The sequence below is a fragment of the Cupressus sempervirens genome, chromosome 5 (assembly GCF_028749045.1).
Source record: "Cupressus sempervirens isolate cs-2001-9-10 chromosome 5, ASM2874904v1, whole genome shotgun sequence".
In the NCBI taxonomy this organism is placed as follows: Eukaryota; Viridiplantae; Streptophyta; class Pinopsida; order Cupressales; family Cupressaceae; genus Cupressus; species Cupressus sempervirens.
Genome location: NC_143122.1, coordinates 1,050,139,303 through 1,050,165,443, shown reverse-complemented (window position 1 = coordinate 1,050,165,443; position 26,141 = coordinate 1,050,139,303).

The following is a 26,141-nucleotide window of genomic DNA, read 5'->3' as shown; positions in this document are numbered from 1 at the left end:
GTTTGCATAAGTTGAGTATACGTTGCATATCTTGTTTGGTTGTTTGCTCGACTTGCTTGTTGGAGAGTTTGTGGCTTGCTTGTGTGGAAAAGCTCAACAAAAATAAAAATGAGATAATTTGGTTTAAATCTCAATAATATTTGGTTTCCTTTCATTAAAACCGACCTTTTGCATGTATTACTTGACTGATTTCCTATCTTCATAGATCACATTTCAGTTTCTTCTCTAAAAGAATGAACATAGATTTATTTTCTCGCATATCTATTACACATAGTAATTAGGCCCTATGAACACTATTTTTGGATCTTGAGAGTGTGGGCTTCAAGCTCTTCTTGAAAATGGAACCACTTGTAGGTAGGGAAGGTGCTGATCAAATCTAGGTTCAAACATTGTCAAGTCTTTACCAACTGATAGTATGTTCTGCCTTGAGAGAAACATAAATCATTATTAGTATATAGAATTTATCAAGTTGGCATTGGCAATTTAGTGTATTAATTAATCTATTTATTGTATTTTGATGAGGTGAAGAGGCTAGAGGATTATTCTCTATTACCTTTGGGAACATTAGAAACTTTGAACCTTGGAATCCAAACCAAGACCTCATGTGGTCTATTTTGTGAGTCCTCCTTGTTAAACTTGGTTAATTGTAGTGGACACTCCCTTTATTGGGTAAACCATATGGACAAAACCTCAAGTGGTGGTATTAGCCATTCCTATCATGGAGAGACAATCACTATATAAATGTCCTTGTGGAAGAAATTTCCATAGGTGTGGTCTCTTGTTGAGCTATCAGATTTCCTCAGCAACTCCTAATTGATTAAATTCTCAGACTATGTCAAAACCTCGATGCATCATGATTGGATTTTGCCCACTTGAGATTCCAAGAGTTGTAGAGTTGACCATTACTATAAACCATAGTGCATCCAAATTTTTATTTTCTAGGACTATGCATGTGATTGAAAAATATTTTGAGAACATATACAAGTAGAGTCCATAGGGAGTAGAATACTACATCACTATTCTTGTTCATGCACAAAGTCACTTTATCCCTTGCCCATTGTTTGAAGACAATTGTTTGCTTGAACTCCTTGATTTTTGTCTTATGTGCTTGATACATGATTAAAAATTTGTTGATGAATTTAGTTGGTTAAATTAAACAAACAAATTTGAGTCCTCAAGTGATTAAAAATAACATTTTCAAATCGTTGTCCTACACTATTGTCTCATTATACAGTCCTAGCTTGTCCCAAATTTTAGAAAAAAATGACTTGTGCTAAAATACCTATAACTTTTGAATCTGACCTCCATTTTAGATGATTCAAAAGATTTGAAAAGCTGACTTAGTCTTGTATCTAGATATATAACCAAAGTTATTAGATTCAATTCCAAACATCTGGTGCACCCATTCAAAGTCACTCCTACCTAGCAACCCTAAAAAGCTCCAATGCTTGTTGTCATAAAAGTTTCCCAAACTTAAAAGATCTCCTCAAAAGTGCTATGACATGTTTCTCAACATCTAAATGAACTCAAATGGTATCAAGTTGCACAAAATGACTCTTGGTCTTCTTTCTTCCACATCTTCCATGTCTTCCTATTCTACCATTTCCATCCTTTCTCTTATTCCTCTACACGTCTTCCTCTTCTTCCTAAACTCTTCACATCTTCTTGATTATTTTCCTCTTATTATCTAGTCTACCTTCTTCTATTTATCTCTTCTATCACTTCCATGTTTTATTCCTCCTCTTCCAAAACCATGAATTTTAACTATCTTGTTATGGAACCTCTCTTGAAAATAGATGATCTCAAACTCATTGCTTAATTTGAAGAGTATTACTCCTCCACTAGTCCATCTAGATGCATGGGTGATAATTTTACGACAAAAATCAAAGAAAAATTGATTGAATTAGATGCCTTTACTAGGATCATATGCATGATCATGTCATGATCTCATTCTTCAATTTTTTTTTTCATCTTCTAAATCTTCTCATCCTTCCTCATCTTCCAAGTCTTACCATGCCTCTTCTATTCATCATTTGCACTCCTCATCATCCAAGTCTTCTTCCTTCACTAGGTCTACACCTTCCTCATCTTCACAATCTCGTTCCTCTTCTACTTCTCCCAAGATTCTTACTTCTCTTCTCAAGACATGCCAGAATGAGCAACATGAAAATCCTTGTGATACCTTTTCCATGAAGAGTGACATGTACATCTTTGATGATTATGATGATGGAAAATGTAGTGATACCTATGATAGCTCTATTCCTAAGGGTCCTCCTAGTCATGTTCTTGTGCTTACTAGCATTAGGTCATCACATTTGATAGATCATGATGGTGATTCATATGACTCTAATTTTGAAAGAGACTTTGATGATTTTGGTGAACAATACCTAGATGATACATCTAATTTTATTGAGGAAGAGAAATATTTCCATGCTAATTATAAATGTAAATACTATAAGAATATCTCCTCTAGAAACTCTCATGCTGAAAATAAAGATTACACTCTTGAGCAAGATTACGTGAACAATGAACCATTATATTGTGATGGTTCCCTTTCACCTACTTCCTCCAATACTCATACATCTCTTAAAGCTTCCAAGTATTTCAAATATTTCACAAATCCTTCATCCAAAAAAGGTCCTAACACTTTTCATGTGGTACCCTATAGTTATCCTCAAGGGATACCTCTTAAAGAAACTAAATCTAAACTTCACTTGGCTGCAAATACTATCAATAATGCTAAACCTAAAGAGCCTAAGCCTTCATATGCTATAATGCCTACTTTAGCTAGTCCTTCACAATCTCTTCCAAAGTCTTCCATACAATTCCAACATTATTTTGTGTCCTTAGATGTGGCTTCATGTCAAGAGGACTAATTTTTTTAAAGAAAACAACATAAAGAAAGATTAAGATAAAGAACCCTCCATGTTATCCAATCCTTTTCATGATGTCTCTTACCCATTTCATGGTTCTTTTTATCTCATGTTCCCTTTCTCATTCATTCCACTATGTCTTACATCTTCTCCTAAGCAAGATCAAGCTACTACTTACATCATTGATCTTATTGATAATCAAAATAACCTTACTACACTTGTGCTTCCCAAAAATGATACTTCCATTAAGGTTATTAAAAATGGTTTTGTTACTTTCAATGTTGAGCCTATTAAAAATCAAGAGAAAAATTCTACCCTTATGCTATCCAAAGATATTTGTCAAGATCAAAGTCTTCTTTCTTCTTGTTCTACCACTTCATGTTCTCCTTCACTTTCTACTCTTCCTATGTATTTTCAAGCTCCAAAATATCCTATCAAATAATTTTCTCCTATTCAAAGTGCTCATGATCCTATTGAAAATCCTAATGCTCACTCTAAAGATGCTGATGCCCTTGGTTTTCATATAGATATTGATGGACTTATTGATTATCCTTTCTCATCTTCAATATCCATCCTTGGACTTCCTCCACCAATACCAAGGGCTTCAAGTTTTCTTTCCATCTTAGGTTCTTATGTCCCTGCATTTTCCCCTTCTAACTCACCTAATTTTTCATCCATCTTTGGTCCTTATGTTCCTCCATCTCCTATCTTTCCTCAAGATCAATGTAGATGCATATCATTGAATTGAATCCTTTTCATCCACCCACCCATCTAAACTAGTCATAACCTCATTCTTCTACAAGTACCAAGTCTTTTGGAAGTAACTTGACTATTTAATACAAGAATCCATCTAAAAAATATCACCATGTCTCCTCTAGTTCACTTAGGGGCATAAATTCAAAAGAGATATCTAAGAAGAGAACTACAAAACTAGTATAGGTTCCAAAATCCATCATTGAAGATATTCTATCTAAATCATCAAAAAGAAATGAAATGCCTATGGCTATATGGATTCCAAAGTCTCTCTTGAAAGAGTCTAATGTTGAGCAATAAATGAAGTTGACATTCAAGCTTTCAAAGAGTTGAACTTCATCTTCTTCTAAAATAATTCTTCCATTCCATGCACCTAAACCATAATCTCTTCTATCCATTCACCATATTCCTTCATGTATTCCTTCATTTCTATTTCCTCCATCCTCTTTCCATGCCTCAAGGTGTGTGTTGATGTTGATCTTGCCTTCCTTTTTGTCTACCCTTTCACAATCCTTCCATTCACTATCCTTCTACCTTCTATCAATTTTCCTCATTTTCCTATTCCTCCTATCTTCCAACCTCACTCTCTTTGCAAAAAACCTTATCCTTGTTTTTTCTCTTGCATATTCCTTTCCCTATCAACATCTTTGAACATATAATTTTGAATCCTTGGCATATCATGGTTTATCCTTTCAAGGAGCATTATCTAAAAATATTTCCTTATTCCAAAAAATTCAAAAAAAGAAAAGAAAAAAAGCGAGAAAAAATAAAGAAATTGAAAGTGAGCCTTGGTGAAAACTTGGTAATAAGGCATCTTGGTAGAAAAATTAAAGAGAAATAAATTCTTCCTATGGTTAAAACCACTCCCTTGTGGTGCCTAGGATAAGTACCATAATGAAAACTTGGCAATTAGGCATTATGCATAGTTCTTCTACATCTTTCATCCATTCCATCATCTCACTTTGATCTTGACAATGCTGACCTATACATGAACATTAGGCTATCTTGTGAGCTATCTTATGATGAGCTTGCTTCCATTCCTTTCATTTTTAGCCTTCATATTTATTTTCCTCTATTCATTCTAGCCTTTCACTATTGTTTTACCATTTGGTCTTTATCTAATAAAAAAGAGTAAAACATGATGCTATGAAGCCTCTTGACATTTCTACTTCTTTGGACCATATCCTTTCATGCTTTTGTATTATTCTTTCATTACTTATCCTATGCTAGCCTTTCATTTCTTGTCCATATGTGCTTTATATGATTTTTTCCCCCCTAGCTTGGGTACTCTTGAGCATTTCTTCTCTTCATTATCCTTCATGCTCTTGTCTTCCATCTCTTCCACCAGCTTGTTAATCCCTCTTTTCCTCCACCTTGCTAGACGTTGGGAGTACACGATGCAATCTTGCTTGGGAGTTTGGTCCTTGTTTTTGTTTGGGGGCATTATATATCCTTCGTACATACTTATTGATCTTGAAAAAATACAAAAAAATGATATATTGTCAAAATTTCTAAAAATCAGAAAATGTCCTTAAAAAATGATCATCTTAGTAAAAACCTAGCAATATGTTCTTTGACCTATCTCCAAAAAAATTATATATTACAAAAAAAGTGAAAAAAATATAATAAAATCCAAGTGGTGAAAACCTAAAAATGGGTGCTACTTGAGGCCTTTGCACCCTTGTTTCTTAGTGTGTGTCCTCAACACTTAGCCTTACTCTAGCATGCCTTTTCCTAGTTGCCTTGGTTTGGAATTGGTCTTTGTCTTTGTCTAGGGTGGATTACTATGTTAGATTTTGTCTCTTGAATGTGTTCATCTTTATGACACCTCACAAATGGTGTTTTTGTTTAACACCACCCCAACTGTATTTTTCAATATAGCCCTTGACATCAAGTGTTTTTCAACACTTATCAGTTTGGTCTTACCCACTTTTGTCATGTGATATTACCTACTTGCAACCATTCTATCCTTATCCTTAGAACTCAGTATCAATTAATACACTTAAATTTTTAAACACAACACATAATGCTTAACCTATGTCATGATCTTTTCTTTGTGTGCTGAATGTTATTGATTTTCATTGAGTGTCTTTGTCTAATGAGTCTCTCCAGTATGCATAGCTAGAGGACCTAGGGCATGGAGCATGTTTTTACTTGATGTATGCTTGTGGGTGTGGTCTTGAAAATCTAGAGTGTCTCTTGTTGTCCCCTTGAAACACTTAGGAGATTTGAGGCATCATCCTTGACTATTTTTGCATGGTCATTCTTATGGTCATCCCAACATCTATGCCTTGACGCAAGCATGGTTTTGCTATATTAAATTGGGAAAGCTAACATTGAAATAATTTTGACTTTTATGTCTTTGATGATTATGTTAGATTCTTTCCACATTCTAATCCAATAAATCACATTCATATCTTCATAGTTTCACTTGTGACTAGTGATGATTGTGTGATTTTTTGATGTCCGTTAATACGGCCTAGTGATGAAAATAAGTTCCTTAACATTCTCTAATGAATGATGAACACAACATCCTATGTTACAGTTGCTCTATTGCAAGTACTCCTTTGTATTTTCATGTAGTTTACATTGTTAGACTTCATGTTAATTTGTATTTTTAGGTTTCATTATGAGTTTGAGAAGGTTTTTTTCCTTCATCTTTCTTGTAGACTTTTAATCAATTGTGGTCATCTTTTGATATTCATTTCCTCATCTTCTTTTGTGATCTCAATCAAAATTTTCTATCTTAAATAGTTGATTGATTTTGGGGCATTCTCTTTCTTAAGGAAAATTATCTTTCTTCTCTCCATTTCTTTCTACCTCTTCCAAACTTCTATCTTCCATTTGCTTTCACCCCACTTCTTTTCTTCTAATTCAACCTTGGGGCATAATCCTTCATTCTTGATGATCTACCTTGGTTCTATGATCCTTTTATCTTTCATCTTACATCAAGAACCTCATCTTTAGTTTGATATGATCAAATTTATCAATTTGATGTTTCTCCTCTATCTCATTTAGATTTTGATCATGAGGGGGCAATATCTATCAAACTTCAATCCGCGATTCAGCTTTATAAATCTTATCAATTTGTCCACTTGAGGAAACCTTGATTGAGATTCTTACCTTGGACATGTCAATTACCTATTTAAAGTGGTGTTGACCTTGTCTTTTTCAATCAACTTATCTTTGTCTTGATGTGTTCCTATCCATCAATCAAACATTTGGTTTGTTTTGTGCTCCTAAATTGATCTCACACTTCAACTACATTTGTTGACTGCATGTGTTCCCATAAAGATCACATGTTAGTCAAAGAGGGGTAAATGTATGCACCCTAAAATGGTCACCTAGACTATGGGCTCCCATTATTTAATCTATCAAATGATGGATTTTTTTTCCTTTCCTTTTACTCTTTGGATGCCCAATGTTTGTGAAAAACAACTAATTACAATAGTTCAAAAGTTATTACCAAGTGACTAACTTACCTCTTAATTCTTAGGTACAACTCCCTTTTTCATTTTTAATTTGCAATGAATTATACTTTATTCCTAAATCTAAAAGTGGGGTATGTACTTAACCTAAGAATAGAAAAGGTGAACCAAGTTAGGCCTAAACAGGGACTAACTTATGTGAGGGTTTGAATTTTAGGATTAACCAAGTTTATGGATTCACAAATCTTATGAACCTACAAAGTTTAATAATTCCACAATGAACACTATCTACAACTAAACTGATATCAATAAGATCCTAGTTCTAGGAATGGAAAAGACTAACTTGAAAGAAAGGAATGAAAATGATTTCTCTTGAAATTTCAATAACAATACTATTATCTTTAGCTCAATTTTTTGAATTAGGGGAATAAAAATCTATTCATTCCTTGGTTCAATTTAGACCGAAATAGAAAACATAAAATTAATATAAAAATGAATGGAATAGAAAATGATTGACACATAATACCCTTAAATTGTCTCTACAACATCAAGTACTTCACACTGAAAATTAGCCGACCTTCTATTAATCTTTCAATTAGATACATACAGGGTTCTAAGATGACTATTAAAAAATATGACTCAAATTAGTTCATCTCCTCAAAATTGAAAAATTGCAAGGAGCCAATTTGTTAGTTACAATCATTACATCAAAATGTGAAAGGGCCAGATAAGAATCACTCCAACTTCTTTCCTTTTTTTGACTTTACCTTATAGACTTTGGCAACAACAATGATTGGAATCAACTCATCATGTCTATGAACATGAACATTAGTGTATCTTAAGAGCCACTTGGAATGCTCTTTAGATAGATCTTTGATGATATTCAACCACTCTTATATTTCCTCCATAGCCACAAGTATACACCCACCAAATTTTTGGAGCTCGGACACTATTTTGGTGATTAGAAGATATCTCTGTCAAGCCATCTAGATAATTGGAGAAATTATTGTGCATGATAGCCACTCCAATTATCCCTTTTCCTTGTCTAATAGCCTAAGAATCTCTATGTAGGACTCTCAATAATTCATAGTCTCTGCCTTGATCCTTTTTAACTTTAGCTTCTATTTCCTTCTGTCCTTGCTCTATTGCCAGGATCATTTTAGATTTGAATTGCATGCTCTTTAGCCATTCATATAAAGGCTCATCTCCCCTAGGTAGAATCTTTACCTCCATAGCTTCCTTAGCTTTCATGTGAATAATCATCTTTAGTAAGGAAATGTAGTCTTCACTCTTGACTTTCTCTACTACCAAGGTAGCTCAATTAGCTGAGATTTTATCGTTCTCTATTTCAAGCCTCTGTACTACATTGCCAATTTTCTCTGTGATTGTAAGTCCCTTAGACTTTATTTTTTTTCTCCACTCTCTACTAATCTAACCAAAGTGTTTGTCTTCTTATAACTAGGAGATGAGAGCTCGAATGTCAGTAGCAGTAGGATCACTGGTGATTGACATTCCTAAGATGCTTGCCAACATCATGACTAATTTCTTGATGAAGCAATCAAGTTCATGAATCTTTTCCTTCATCTAAATTTAGCTAACTTAAGGCTTTCTAGTTGTCCATCTATCACATAATTTTTTGAATTCCATAGGCCCACCTTGGTGTTATGTCTAACTTCTCTGAGATCCATAGAATGCACGAAAAAATCATTAGTATACATGTCTTCAATCCTCCCCTCTTTAGTGGACTTGATAATCTCCATAGTCAAATGCCTTATGTTAGAATCTTGTCCAAGAATTGATAGGGTCTTATCCTTCCTGACTTTACTCAATGTTGATCTACAGTAGATAGCCAAAGATAAAGTCTCTTTATTGGGAACTCCCTCTTCTTTCCTTTTCCTTTTTCTATCCAAGGTGTCCTCTAGCCCTGATTCTATGCCAATAACCTTGGATATAGTCTTGAGTGTGTCTATACTAAACATCTTTCTTTTTACTAGGGTTAATGCCTTTGTAGCTAAAGAGAAAGGATTCTTTCGGACTTGTGAAATTAGCTTTGAAGATTTGGGACCTTTCTCTACTTTTGTAGTCTTCTTTGCTACTTCATTAGACTGAGTAGACTCACTTTCACTACTTCCACCATCTCTAAAATCCACCACTTATATCTGGGAACTACTGGGTAGGAGTAGTGCAACACTCATAGATGAGATCAAACTGCTATGGGGTGAGAGAGCTATTGTGACTACACTATCTTTTAATTCTTCCTCCTTCTTTTTCTGCACTTTTGTTGGAGTTTTGATTACTGGTAGAGAACTATCATAACAAGTTTTATCAAGAGGAATCCTCTTCTTGGGAGGTTGATCACATCCACCTAATGGTTGTGTTGACCCTGGAGTAATAGACAAGGTTGCAACTGATGTACCACCTTTAGAAGAGGAATCTGCTACAACTTTTGGGGAAGCCTAAGAAGATGTGGCTTTGCTCCAACTTCTTCGAGTTGTGGTCCATTTGACCCATTTTTTGGTCCTCTTGTAGGTTTAAGCCATCATTATATCTAGCTCTTCCCCAGTGTCTTTGTAAGGCTCCAAGCTTATCAGGGTGCTTTTGAGCTTGGTTAGGTATGTGTTGCTATACATATTTTGGTCATCATCTTCCACCCCTTCTACATCAATGTTAACTTGGTACATCCTCACCTGATCAACTATTAATATGGTGAAGGTTCGATCATAACTCTCTAAATCATCCTTGCAATTAGACCAATAATCCTCAATGGTGGTGATATGATTTATTACACTTCCTATTTGCAAAACATCCCTAGCATATCCATTTGGGTCAAACATGATCCTCAAGACTTTGTACATGTCCAACTTATACTTCATCTCAAATACCTTCAACATATTCTTGGCACTAGAGTGAGTGTGGCAACTAAAAGCCCCCACCTTCATGGGGAATTCATATCCTTTCTTCTTCAAGATCCTACTCAATATATTTACTTGGATGGCTTTCTACAGTTAGCATGAGCATGTCACTGGGATACCTTGGTAGCTTCAAGGGGAATCCATCAAAAGTTGCAAGATACAAACAATTGAAAGATGAGAATTGAATAAAATAACTCCCAAACTGGCTGATGGTGGCCATGGCTTCAGGACTGAATCTCCTTTCCAGATATCCCTATAGCTCCCTACAAATCCTCATAGTGAATGCATCATTTACTTTCATATACTCTACATAACTATTATATAATTGTAAATATGGATAAATCTCATAAGATTTCACATCATCAGGAAAATTCTCTACTCTTGGGAGGCCTAGCCATCGTTGTAATGAGGCCAACATATAGATGAGGAAAGAGGACATATAGAACATACTATAGAATTTGGCTGCATGGAGAGCATTGAATAGAATTTTTATTACCTCTTGATCCCAATCAATGTATTGAGTGTCAGAGAAAATGACTTGTACTAAAAAGAAATACTACTAAAAAAAATTCAAAGCTTCTACCTCACCTTTCAACTTATGTAGGAGAACCAAAGTATCAATAATTACCAGTTTGAGATTGGTCCTAAAAAAGGTTTTAGGAACTTTATTCTTAGCACTCCATGGTTTTTGGAACCATGTCTACATGATTTATTTCCTCTAGATCATCTTCTTTGCACAGAACTTGAAAACAACTCCCCTGAAGGTCAAGTGTGAGAATTCTTCCTGTTCCAGCACATGAAGGAAAGTTAGCATAGCTTTTTTATCAATTAAAATCAACACTATATCATTAGGTAGCACAATCTACCTTGTCTCTAGGTTGTAATGATGTATGCATTCATAGATTAGCTCTGGGGCTTGAACTACAACTAGAAAACTAGTGGCTTCCACCAACTCGCATCCTCAAAGTTTCTTGGTGATGGGGTCAATCCACTTAGACTTTACTCTCTTTTGAAAATCCTCTATGTTGTAGAAGAGAAGAGAAGTGTCTGTGAAATTATGCAATTGGGATTTGATTTCAGTCAATCCATCAAAACTTGTGAACCTAGTTGCCATGACTTTGGGAACAAGATTTGAATTGAGAAAATGGAAGGAATGGTTAATGCAAAAATCACTAGCTTTTCAAAAATATATGCACGTTAATAGAATAATATTTCAAAGAAAGAGGGGTAGCTCATTCAACTATTTATGTCTCTATATATGGGAGCCTCAATTCATTTCTCAATCTTCAGAATTCATGCCACATGAATAAATTTTAGGAGATACCTATTGAGTAGTAAATGTAAGAGTTTAATAGACATCTAGAGGTCTTTTCACTATTCTATTGAGCTCAACTATAAATTTTTATATCTCCATAACTTACTTTCCCATTTCCCTTTAAGTTTCAAGAAGTTACTATTGGAATTACAAGTGAGAAGAGAGTAAACTTCTAGGGGGGGGGGCTGAATTAGAAGTTTAAACTTGGACCCATAAAAATTTCACCATTTATACAACACATGCATTAATATACTGAAATAACATGTAAACATGTAATAAAACACACACATAACACTAGATATGATTACCCAGAAACCCACCAAGTGAGAAGGTTAAACTGGGGTGGGGATAACACCCAAAATCTTCACTACTGTAGCAATAAAGTGTATCCAATTAAGGTTACAATGGTTTGACCATGAATCATGTTCTGCCTTGTGAAAGGCTTACAAAGACTATTAAGTCCCACCTTGTTAGAGGATTTCAACACCTTTTTAGAAGTGTGCCTAGTTAGAGGACTTCAACTTACAATTAAGTAAACACCCTATTAAAGGATTTCATAAAGCCTGTTAGGACTACTTTGTTAAGACATTTAACTGAACTCACCTATTAAAATGTCTTAGCATAGATCCTACAGTTGGCACTTGCTTGCTTGATAACATATGACCCTACACAATCTTTGATTGATCCTTCATGATTTGATGTATCAATGCTACATCCTTCTCTATCCTTTGTTCTTGTCTAACTAATTCTACAATTCACTCTGACTTCTAAGTCACCTTGAATAATATCCAAACTATCTTGTTCACTCTTCCAATTTGATTATTCACCTCTTGTACTCTCACAAAGAATTTAGGTCTTCATCCTCCTTAAGAATGTAGACACCTAAATTTGATTACACTATTTTAGTAATCCTATTTAGTTATCTAAAAAGGCATTATTAATTAAATTTCTATTTAATTAATCCTTTGTCATCCCCTAGTTGATTAATTTAATTAATCATCTATAGTCCTAATTGATAAATCAAATAATCTATTATTTATCAATTAAATCCTATTCTTCTATCTAATTCCAAAAATCCCCATTTATTAAATAAATCTATTTGATAAATAAAATCCTCAAATTCAAAAACCCCTAACCTATCTCTAATCCTCCATTTAGCCTAATCCACCCCATCCACCCATACTAACCAAGCTTAGCCACTAACTCACCCACCCTCATTAATGCCATCCACTTGCACATCTCTAACATCCCTAATCTAATCCTAAACCCAAGCCTAATCCACCCCCTAATGTTGTCACATTTCTTAAAACAAGTTTAAAACTTTCCTAATCCAAACCAAAGTCTCCCCTCAAAAAACCCAACCACTAAGTCATGAGTGCTCTTACAAAACATAAAAACTCTTACAAGCTCACTCATGACTCTTACACCCATCTTCCACACTCTTCCCTCTTCCACACTCATTCCTCTTACATCCCTCTTACATACTCAACCCCACTCATCATGACTTTAACCAACCCTTTACCCTACCCTCTCACACTCATCCTCCTTGTGACAAGTGCCACCTTCCCATTGGTGCTAAACAAGCACAATCCATGTGCTCTCCTTTGAGTGCATCCTAGCCCTCCTTAAGCCTTCATCCATCCTTGCATCTAAGCCCTCCATCCCTCTACCCCTTAGCCTATAAATTGAATCCCATCCCAAGCCATTTCATCAACAATCTTTGAGCTAAAGTTACCATGCTATTTTGAGAACCAAAGCCATCAACCATACCCTTATAATGCCAAATTGAGAGCTCACAAAGCTACCAATTTTCCATTACCCATCTCCATTGAAGCAGCTTTTGAGCATCTTGAGCATACATCCACAGCAAAAGGACACATCTACAGAATCAAGAAAGCATGGAGTGTTTTCTCTTGTGAGGTTTGCACTTCTTGTTCTCTTTCTTTGTCTAAGCATATATGTGAATTTAGTTTTTGGTTTGTGAATGTTTACTTTATTTGTTAATGTTCTTTGCATACTAATTCTTGTTCTACATTTTGGCACGCCTGATGGGACCCCACTATGGGTCATTTAATCATCTATTTTCATCTATATGTCATTTTTCTAACCATCTACTGTTTGCTGTTGTTTGAGTGTGTTGTGAGGGTGTTTTGCTTATTTTTGAAGGTTAAAGAACACACTTAGGAAGAAGAAATACCATCTTAAAATTTTTTTTTTTTCGCATTTTTCAGCTTTTTTGGCGCAGTTTTGGCGTCTGCAACCTGTTCTGTCTGCAAAAATCCGTGTCTGCAAAAATTGACGTTTGCAAAAATTTGCGTCTGCGCAAATCGACATCTGCAAAAATCCGGGTCTGCGAAAATCAACATCTGCAAAAATCTGCGTCTGCGAAAATTGACGTCTGCAAAAATCCGCGTCTGCGAAAATCAACGTTTGCAAAAATCCGCGTCTGTGCAAATCGACATATGCAAAAATCTGCGTCTGCGAAAATCATCGTCTGCAACAATCCGCATCTGCGCAAATCAGCGTCTCTGCTTGTCACCTATTTTTTGTGCCACAAAATTTGTTCTGTCATCTTCGAATTCTAGCGTATCTTTATTTCTGCACTTTGTAGCTTTAAAAAAAAAAAAAAAGAGTATAAATCAAAATTTGACTTTTAGTGGTTTCGTAGGATTTAGACCATTTCAAGCATTTTTACGCGTAGAAAAAAATAGCAAAAAAAGTTAAATTTTTTTTTCCCATAGTTAAGCTCTCATTTTTGAAGATTTTGGCTAACTAACTAAATTGCTTTTTTTTTTTTGTCTCATTGCAGGTTTGTCTTTTTGTCTCATGGAACCACTAACCATGTTTCTTGCAGGTTTTCATGTTGCTAAAAAATGAACTTGAATGTTTAACCATTTGTCTTTGAATGCATGTTGCTAAAAAAATGAACTTGAATGGTTAAACACATTTTCCATTGAATGAATGTTGCTCAAAACACACTCTTGAATGTCATGGATTAAAATCAACTTTCCTTGGAATGCATGCTTAAAACAAAAAAATCCAATCTTGAATGCCAAGGATCAATTAACCATTACAATATCAAACACTTCATTTGGAGCTTCTAAAATTGAACAAAACAAATCTCTTTTTCACATGCAATCTAGGTAAAGTTTGATTTTTGGACATTTAAGAAACTTTGTTAAGTTAAAATACAAATTTACAAAAATCAATTTGAGTAGTTCCTTGGACTCACCTCTTTTCTAATCACCCATCAAATATTAACCATTGGTTGCAATCTCAGCGCCATTTATGGGGATGGGTCTACTTGAAAAAGGTGTTAAATGTTCCACAATCTAACTCACTCACTTGGTCTTTGAACGTTTGCTTTAACTTTATCAAAATTCTTAAATGGCCAAAACTCTAGATTAAATCGATCACACTTCAAGTTTGGGCACTAAAATTGAACAACAACTGACATGGAAAGCCTCCGGGTGTGCGCTTGAAATCGAATCTGACACACTTTTGTTTTGGGCTTAAAACAAACTCACACTCAATCTTGAATACCTTAAAGAAAATTAATCGATACTTGACGTGGAGGGCCTCTGGGCGTGCGAGTTTGCTTTTGTTGACCCTAACTCTTCTTATTGTTTGCATTCTTCGATCGATTTACTTTTGTTGGTGCTTCAAGTTGGAATTGAACATTGTCTCTTAAACATGAGTGCTTGCAAAGTCTAGATTAGCACACATAAGAGTCAGTTGGTAAAAGAAGAAGCGTGTTTTTTAGCCCAAGGTCATCCAAGTCTTCTCTCCCCTTGTCGTCTTTCAAGGCCATCTTGGGTGCATAAGATTAGGATCCAAAACCTTGTTTCTTTTTAGGAGGCCTGCTTGGGGATTTCATCACCCTTTGGACGACCTCAACTCCAGCGTTTCGGCGGAGTATAAGAATCGGGAGGTGAATTGAAAGACACCTCTCTTGGGATCAAGATTTTGTCATTCATGCTAAGCCTCAAGGAACTTTATACCCTTGAGAAGTGAAAGAGGAGAAGTGGGTTACCGCTCCTCTCGACTGTGTGACATCCTTTTGGTCTCATCTACGGATTTGGGCCTCACGTACCTTGCGTATATCGAGGACTCCCTAGCTAAACCAACTGTCAACCTTGCAGAAAACCATCTAGGATGTTAATGTGTTTGGAGTGACTGATCGAAACATTTGTAGAACATACACACTCCTCGGCACAAGTATCACATTCTGAGAACCACAAACTTCTATCTGGGTGTTCCTATCTATTGCTTGTTATTATTTTACTTGTTGAATGAATGTTTGCCAAACTTGGTCAATCCTAGCTTAGGGCACACTTAGCATAGTCACTGCCTATTTTAGAAGTTGAACAAGTTGAAGCAAAACAACCAGAATCTCCCAAAGCCAAGCAAATTTAGGAATTTATTTCGGAACAACCCAAACCCAAACAGAAGTTTCACAAGGTCAAACTCAAGCCATCTCTAGTATACCAAGAACTTTCAGCCAAGAGAAAAGAAATAACACCAAGCCCACAAATTTCCAAAATCCACAAAGCAGAGGACAAAGCTACTGACAAAGCACTTCAAGAGGCCTGGTTAGAGCGCACCATCAAATTTAGCCAACATCCAGGAGTTAATCCTGGTTATGCCTTACCAACTAGGCATGATTTCTATGATTAGACACCCTTGTTTCTCCACATCTTCTTGGATAAGCTTCACTTTAGAGTCATCTTTGTAGAAAAGCCAGCCATCTTAGGTTATCCCCTTAAGAATTATTAGCTCATCCATCTCATTTAGAATCAAACCATCTAGCCAGCAATCCAAAATCTGCACATCTAAGCTTTCAAAATTGTTGTCACCTTGCTAAAAGTTTGCCATTCCTAAAATCTTCCAAATCCACCAATCTCACCAAGGTTATCCCTTTGACAGAGCTTTGTCACTTGTTATCCCTCATCACCTTGAGCTAAAGGTTGGGATTCGCAAGTGGTCAATCTCGTGTTCTTCCTAAAATATCATCAGTCTATCCTTAAGTTGACACAATCACCACCAAGCTTGCACATAGGAAAGCAGACCTTTTGTGCTTTGACAACATATCTTTGAAGTTAGAATCCCCAACCCAATCCTCCTTAGGTTTTGTCATATAGCTTTGCCTCAACCTAGGAAATCATTTGCATAGAAAAGCCTTCCCCCTTTTGCATCCATCAGCATTATTGCATCTCATCCCTAGGAGCATTTTTCATGCCACCCGTCACTCGCTTAGCGAAGAAGAAAGAAACAATGGAGCCCTATCATTTGGATCAAACAACCTCACCCCCCTTGAGCACTCAGCCATCCTTCAAACCAGAGCAAGCTATGCCATCACCTACTGACATTGAAGCTTTCATGAACCAACCAGGAAATGTAGTATTGGTAAACGCCATTATAGACAAAAACAAAGAGACAATCATGGCTAATTTTCGAAGGGACAATGTAGGAACCTTTGACTTTGGAAGACCCCCTCCATTATCAGATCCATCTCACCCATTGTTTGGGCAGCTGCCACCACCCATAGGCTCTTATGATCCAAATTATCCTCAATATATTCCAAAAGAAGAGCCTCCAGCCAATCCATATGACCCAACAGATCCAAACATACCATCATCCACCCAAGTTGAAATATCCATACCGCAAGCCAACCCAACCACCACCACTCCATCCTTGGTTCATACCTCTCCGCTCCAAACCCCCTTTACTCAAAACACCTCACCGTTCACCCCCTTCACTATAGCTGCTGCTCCCACACCCAGCCTTCCAAATCCACCCATCTCCCAAATTAGTGCTAGCATCTTTGGCCAACCTCAGCAATATACAATAGGGATGCCACCCATGGGGCCAAGTGATCATTCTTTCATCACCCCTAGCTTATTCACCATAGCCCAAAGTACAATCCCATCATTTCCATTAAGTCTTGGGAGCTCAATACCACCAGCCACAAATCCACAAGCTACTACCTTCACTCCACAAAGCTATCAAAACCCACAAGCTACTACCAATTTTCTACCAAGCTCCCAAATGACCCCAACTCCCACCACCACTCTACCAAGCTTCCAAATCCAGCCACAAAGCTATCAAACCCCATCAGTTCCATTCCCAAGCTTTCAATTCCCACCACCTCCACCAGCAACTAATCCATTACGTCCAATTACCAACTACTTTTCAATGCCACTTCTAGGAGGTAATCCACCACCCCAGCCAACCACCAATTATTTGCAGATACCATCCCAAATGGGGGCACAACCCACATATATTGGTCAAACCCCACAAGCCCTCCGATCCTTTTCCCAAGCCTCACAACCATCTTATACCTTACCTCCACAAAGAAATTCATTTGTCCCACAGCCAGCTTATGTTCCTCAATCCCAACCTCAAATCCCATATCAACAACAAGCCTCGCAGCACATGCAGCAATATGCACCACCTCCCCCTCAACAACCTATCATCCACCATGTAGCTGCCCAAACAATGTACAATCCCTATCAGCAAATCCCTCACAGCCATCCATATTTAGTGGCCCCATCTAGCACATACCTACCTCAAGGCACTCCTACATTGGGGGCACCCCAACCATCACCTATCAATTCAGAGTGGGAACAAATGAAGACAGCTCTGAAAGCCATCCAAGAAGGGAATGATCCAAAGACATTCAAGTTTGAGAATGTGTGTCCTTACCCATTTGACAGAGCCATTACCACGACACCATTTCCCAAACACTTTGAGGTACCTAAATTTGACAAATTCAGAGGAAAAGGAGACCCTGTCACACATATCAAAGAATTTTACATGCATTGCCAGGACGTGGCATACAATGATGTCTTCCTCTTGCGCCTTTTTCCCAAAAGCTTGGCTGGTCCAGCTCTTGAATGGTTTTATAGAATCCCCTATGGCACAATTAAAAACATTGCTGAATTATCTGAGGCATTTGTAGCCTATTATGCCCATCTTGTTGAAACAAAGCTATCAATAGTTGATCTTGTCCACACCAAGCAAAAAGGTGAAGAAAGCCTTGCTGAATACCTGCAAAGATGGCAAACCCTTACCACCCGCATATCCTACACCTTGCCAGAATGCCATGTGGTGAAAATGTTTATTGATAATGCACATCCCAACTTGGCTCACCACATGACCATGAACTGTTTACAGACCTATAAGGATATCAAAGAGAAAGGAATGATCCTTGAGCAAGGACTCATCAAAGATGGTGTGGTAAAGATTTACAAAGAAGCCAACCAAAATCAATCACATTCCAATGACAAGTCTAGGTATTGGAACAAAAACAAGCATGTTGCAACAGATGGGGTTACTGACACCAGAAATGTGAATATCGTTGGTCCTTCTCAAAACCAGTCTAACCCACCATATCAAACAAACAACCAACAAGCTATCAATTACCAACAATGAAATAACCAAAGCTATCAAAACCACAATACAAGATCCAACTTTCAAGGGTCTAACAATCAAGCTAATGCCATCAATGTAGCTGCAGGGCAAAAGCCCAGATTCCAACCTACACCTAGAAACTATACACCCCTTGGTGAGCCATTGGATGTTATTTTTGAGAAATTGGCTAAGGAAAACCTCTTCAAATTTCCTCCTACCCAGCAAATTGATCCAAGCCAATCCAAAGCTGCATGGTACAAGGACAATGAGTATTGCAAGTTCCATAGGGTAAACAGTCACACCACCCTCAGATGCATGAAACTGAAAGACTATGTGCAGGACCTCACTGATCGGAAGGAAATCACTGTTGGTGCCCAAACCTCTCCCAATGAAGGCTTACAGATTTATTAAAATGCTTTTCCTCCACACAACAACCAAAATCCTGGAAAAGCACCTATCCAAAACAACACCAACAACCGCCAGCCAAACCAACAGCATGGGAAGAACAATGACCACACTTCATCCTATATAGACTATGGTAGCCTTATAGGTTGTATATATGAGAAAGAGCCATCTGTCAATGTTATCAATATCCGAGGACCAGACAATGAGTGTGCGGTCACCACTCGAAGAGCGCAATTTAACATCGCAGGCCCACCAGTTTCATCAACACCATCAGCTCCATCAAAAATCTAGTACAATATCTTGGAACACCTTGGGAACATGCCAACCCAAATATCCATTTTAGACCTTCTCCGCACTAGTCCTGTGTACAAAGACATCCTTGACAGTGCTCTCATAGAATCTCGTGTCCCTTCTGATATCAATGCTACTGATTTTTGTAATCTTGTTGGACACCTTTCATCCTCATGTGCCCTATCTTTCAAACCCACCGACATACCCGCGGTTGAGCCAGATCACACCCTTCCGCTTCGCATAGCCATCATGGTATCCAATTTTGCCATGAAAAGAGTAATGATAGATAATGGATCAGCCTTGAACATTTGCACCCTAAAATTCATAAAACAAGCTGGGTATACTGAGGCAGATATGATCAGTGAGGTTATCACCATCAAAGCTTATGACAACTTGGAAAGGACCATAGAAGGGACTATTTTGCTACCAATCAAGGTTGGGCCAGTCATTCAAGAGACATTTTTCCATGTTGTTGATCTAAACCTACCATTTAACATCCTCCTCGGTCGCCCATGGATTCATGCTATGAAGGCCGTTCCATCCGCCTACCATCAGTGCATCAAATTTCTGCATCATGGCACTGAGGTAACCATCCATGCCGATCCAGAACCCTTTGCTTACTGCAATGCGGTTGAAGCTTCATATACAAACCATTGCCCTGGAATAGACATCGGCACAGCCATCGCCAGCTCATCCCACACTTGTAATGATGTAGAAACCATCCTTGCCTCCACCCTATCTACTGTAAAGATCAACAAAAAAGGTTGTGGAGAATATAGTCTATCAGATGCATTTGCTGTCGGAGCAATCCCACTTGATCCACATACCCATGGATGGCCAACAAATCATAAAGCTAAGGAGATTCCACCTCCTTGATACAAACAGTTTGGCCCAACCACCTTTGTGTCCTCAAAAACCCCTCTTCATGAGGAGCTCACTCCAGATATCAACAATTGGCTACATAAGGATGCACCTCCAAGAAATCAAGCACGCCTTGATCACTTCAGCCAGAAGTATCCCCAACAACATAAGCTCGTCACTAAAAAATGGAACTATCAAGGAGGTGGACTAGGACCAGAAGAAAGGGGCATGCAATGTCCCATCGAAGCACATGATTGGGAAATAAAGTCAGGTCTTGGCTTTGGCATACCCACAACTGGGGGCACCAACGAGAACGGTCACGCTTTTTCGAACATCCACCGCAACCTTGTCAAAATTGAAGACATTCCTGAGGAAGTTGAAAAGAGAGCCTACGACGATATCCCAGACCAAATCTTCCTAGGAGACTCTGTTCTTCGAGAACTATCCATCCATCTCATTGACCTACCACTTGCTCATCCACAACTCATAGATTGGGACCAACCAAGTGTCATACATATTGATTAGTTTGCATCAGAGGAAGCACTTCTAAGATTCATGGGAGCCGAAACTCCTCATAAGAAGAAAAAGCCAGATTCTAGCTATATCTACAAGCTAGATCCCAAGGGGTATTTTGGAGAAAATCCCCAACCTAGTTTCAATACACCCAAAACTGGAACTAAGGTAAATCTGGGACTAGCTAAGGCAGCGAAGAGAACCCCTCAGCAAGAAAATCTAGAGCCATAAGCAGAACATGAGGATTTAGTATTTCCTCCTCAAGATAATCGACCAAAGGTGTCTTCTATTCTAATAGAGGATACTAGAGAAGTCAACATTGGTTCTTTAGAGATCCCTAGAATTGTTCACATTGCTGCATCCCTATCACAAGACCAAGCTGACCTCCTCTTTGAGGTTTTACGAGAGAAAATTGGCCGATTTGCATGGTCATATCAGGACATGCCAGGACTTGATCCAAAGCTTGTAGTTCATCATCTTGCAGTCGATCCAAAGATCAAGCCCGTCAGACAAAAGCTTAGAAAAATGCACCCCAAGGTGGCATTACTAGTCAAAGCTGAACTAGAAAGAATGTTAGTTGCTAAGGTTATCTGACCTATCGACTACTTAGAATGGATCTCCAACATGGTCCCTGTCACTAAGCCTTCCAGTGACATCAGAATCTGCACTGATTTTAGAGATCTTAACAAATCTTGTCCAAAGGATGATTTTCCCTTGCCCAACATAGATATGATTGTAGATCTTACAGTTGGACATGAAATTCTGTCCCTTATGGATGGATTTTCAGGGTATAATCAGATCAAGATTGTAGAAGAGGACCAGCATAAGACAACATTCACTACCCCTTGGGGAACCTTTTGCTACACCATGATGCCTTTTGGCCTAAACAATGCTGGGGCTACCTATCAAAGAGCTATGACAGCCATTTTCCATCATCTTATCCATAGCATTTTGGAGGATTATGTGGACGATATCCTAGTCAAATCTCACACCTTCATGGATCATCTTGCTGACCTAGAGAAAGTCTTTGATAGGTTGGCCCAATATCATCTCATGCTAAATCCCAAGAAGTGTGTCTTTGGGGTCACATCTGGCAAGCTTCTAAGCTTCATAGTTTCTAAACGAGGTATAGAGATCAACCCCAAAAAGGTCAAGGCTATCTTAAACATGCCTCCTCCCCAGACACTGCGACAACTTCGCTCTCTTCAGGGAAAACTTCAATCTGTCTGGCGCTTCATCTACCAACTTGCAGATAAGTGTACACCATTTTCACACTTGCCAAAGAAGAATGAGAACTTCAAGTGGGATCTTTTATGTCAGCGCAGCTTCGATCAGCTCAAGCAATATCTCACCAATCCCCCTATCTTGGTTCCACCAGTTCCTGGTCGTCCCTTGATCTTGTATATATCAGCAACACCTACTGCTCTAGGGGCACTTCTAGCACAACATGATGATTATAGCAGAGAGAGAGCCATCTACTATATCAGTAGAACCCTAGTTGGTTATGAACTCAATTACACTCCTATGGAAAAATCTTGTTTGGCAGTTGTTTTCTCAACTCAAAAGCTGCGCCACTACATGCTAAGTCATACCATCCAACTAGTCTCCAAGATTGACCCTCTCAAGTATATGCTCTCTAGAACAACACTTACAGGCCGTTTGGCCAAATGGGTTATGTTACTAAGTGAGTTTGACATCCAGTATGTGGACAGAAAGGAAATCAAAGGGCAAGCTATAGCAGATCACCTAGCTGATGCACCTCTAGTAGATGCATATCCTTTGCTCACAGAATTTCCAGATGAGCATATCTGCCTAATTGAAGAACAACCCCCATGGAAGATTTATTTTGATGGCTCATACACCTCTCATGGATCAGGGGCAAGAATATTATTAGTTACACCTCAAGGAGATTACATTCCAAAATCCTTCAAGTACAATTCCCTAGCACCAACAATATAGCAGAATATGAAGCTCTTGTAGCAGGATTAAAGATAGTTGTAGAATGGAATATCACTGAGTTACAAGTCTTTGTTGATTCCCAACTCATCATCAAACAAGTCTTAAATGAATATCAAACCAAAGATGAAAAGCTATTACCCTACAAAGAGCTAGTTGATCAGCTGACCCAGCATTTTACAAAGCTTCAGTTTACACAAGTGCCTCGAATGCAGAACAAGGCAGTAGATGCCATGGCCACTATCGACTTGCTCTTGGAAATTCCCCAAGAAGCTACGCAGTATGAGTTTTTAGTTGAGAAGCTCCTCACACCTACCTATGCGAATGAGGATTCAAACCGTGTTTGTATCTTGGTTGGTCCCCAATCCCCTTGGTACCATGAAATTCATGCTTACCTTAACAATGGTATCATATCCCCTCACCTCACACATACCCAACACCAGAACCTCATTCAAAAATCATCCCGCTATGTTATCATAGCCAATACCCTATATCATCGGGGTTATCACGATACTCTCTCTCGATGTTTAGATGAAAATGAGGCCGCGATGGCATTAAAAGAAGTACATTCTGGACTTTACGATGCCCACACGAGTGGTATTGTCCTAGCATGAAAAATCCTTAGAGTAGGCTACTATTGGCCTACCATTGAAGAAGACTCTTGTGACTTTGTCAGAAAGTGTCTCCCATGTCAACAGCATGCAAATCTTGTGCACGCTCCAGCACAGGATCTACAGCCTATTGCACCACCTTGGCCTTTTGCTTGTTGGGGCCTTGATCTAGTTGGAACTATCACACCTCTCTCATCTAATGGACATAAATGGATAATAACAACCACAGACTATTTCACTAAGTGGGTGGAAGCAGTCCCCCTAGTCTCAGCTACAGGAGTTCAAGTCTCCAAGTTCATCTTGTACCACATCGTTTGCCGCTTCGGCATCCCATCCACCATCTTCACTGACCATGGAGGTAACTTTGAAAATCTCAACATGGAAGAATTATGCACTTCCCTCCGCATCCATCACCACTTTTCTAGCCCATATTTCCCACAAGGTAACGACCAGGCAGAGGCGACTAATAAGACCCTCCTCAAGATCCTAAAGAAAGTTGTCAATGATTTTGGTCGTGATTGGCACCTTCAAATAAATCTGGCTCTATGGGCCTATCGAACTTCCTTCCGTACATCCACAGGCACAAATCCATACTCCCTAGTCTATGGTGCCGAAGCGGTATTACCTATAAAAGTTGAACTTCCCTCACTACGCATATCTTTGCGAGGGAAAATCTCAGATGAAGAATACAGAGTAGCTCAACTCACCCAGCTAGATCTCTTAGATGAGAAGAGACAACAAGCTTATGACCATCTCACAGTTTACCAAACTCATCTCAAAAGGAATTTCAACAAGAAGGTGCTCCCACGACACTTTCAGCCAGGTGATATGGTCCTCAAAGAAAATATGAAAGTCCAAGCAGATCAAGAAAAGAAAGGCAAGTTTGAACCTACATGGCTTGGTCCCTATGTGGTTACTGCCTCCTTTGGCTCCGGAGCCTATCAATTATCTACACCAGAAGGAGAACTCTTGAATGATCCCACTAACATCATTCATCTCAAGAAGTTCTATGCTTGAAGATCTTTGGTATACCCAGCTTTTGAAAAATACAAAAAAATAGTAAAGAGAAATAAGCGTCCAATGGTGAAAACTTGGCAATTCAAGCACCTTGGATAGGTACCTTGGTGAAAACCTGGTAATTTAGGCGCCTTGTATGCTAACGACTAATCCATTATCTATCACTATCCTATCCCTCATCCATCCACCCACCATCCCATAAAACACCTGCTTGTTCCCTTTGTGTTCCAATCAAATATCCAAAATCTGATGGAGCTTGTCAATACCTCCTGTACAGCTTGTAAATCTTGTACCAAAGCTTGTATTATACCTTGTAAATCTTGTACCATACCTTGTATATATTCGAATCTTGTCCAAAGCTTGTACCATATTCCAGCTTGTAAATAATCTTGTATCCTAGCCTGTATCCTATCACATGCACACACAGAATCCCATTTTCTTTAAGCTTTTCACAAACCATCTACCTATCCACCTATCAACTATTATAGACATCCCATCCTTCACAAACATTTCCATCTCACAAAAAACCAAAACATGAACAAACTTGTACATTTGTAACATATCTTGGTCTGTCAGCTTGTACATCCTCTTTAGCTTAGTATCATTGTATCTATCTGGCTTTCGTGTTAGTTCATCCTTGGTCAACATCTTGCACACATCACACACCTTGGTTAGATATTCCAATGCATCCTTTAGCTAGATCTCCTGTACACAAAGTGTTATCCTTCTTAGTTCAGCTTGCCAGACGCATCACTCATCTAGATCCATCAGCTTAGGTGCTCTCTGATAGATCCTTGCAGGATATAGCTTTCCTCATGTCTGATCTTGGTCTGTTAGTACCTCGTCCTACCCATCTCGTTGGCAAACAGTTCTCTTTTGAATTTTCACTTTCTTTTGATTTGGGATCTTCCCTTTTGGGTCTTGAAATATCTTTTCCAAGCAATCTCCTTGTTCCCTCCTCAAGGTTGCCACGATCTTCCATATCATGGTATGCTGTGAATGGGGCAATTAGAGCGTAAGGTCTTGATCAGGTCTTTTGCTTGTTTTCTTTTTCTGCTTGTGGGTTACCTAGTGTCGTTTCCACGCTGCTTCCTCTGGGATTCATGTGTGATACTGGGGCAATCCTTGCGTGTTTGTTTCGAGTCAGTTCGTCAGTCCTCTGGACCATTGGTGAAAAGGCCTTGATGTTCTTGGTAACCTTGGCAATTAACCAACAGTCCTATAGCAAATCTAGTGCTCAACTACATGGTGGTACTTCTCTTTGAAGTATCCCCCCGCTCAAAAAGCTTCAATGGATTCCCTTCATCTCCATTATCCCCCATCCATATCCTACATCTATTGCTCCTACCCTAGCTTATGCATCAGTATCTCTTTGAATCACTCCTCACACTTAGCTTTAGGGATCCACAATCCTAGTCTTAGGGATCCACCAATCAAATCAATCCACCAAGCCTCATCTTTCAAGATCCACAATCCTAGTCCTAGGGACCTCCAAAACCCATCTTCTGCCAATCTGACTCTTTGAAATCCTATTGCATCAGCTTTATCATTCGATCATCCATCTCCCTACCATGGATTCCTTTTTATAGTGCTCCGCTCCTCCATCCCCCCCCCCCCCCCCCAATCCTGGAAAGTCTTAAGCTTGCTTTACTATTGTGCCTCTGATTTCCCTTTATCATTCTCCTGTAGTGAGAGTTTGAGCTAATTCAGCCCCTTCTCTTTGCCAACCTGCATCTCAGCTCGTCTCAATTTCTTGTACTTTTCAAGAATTCGTCGAGCCTCATTTCTCTCCC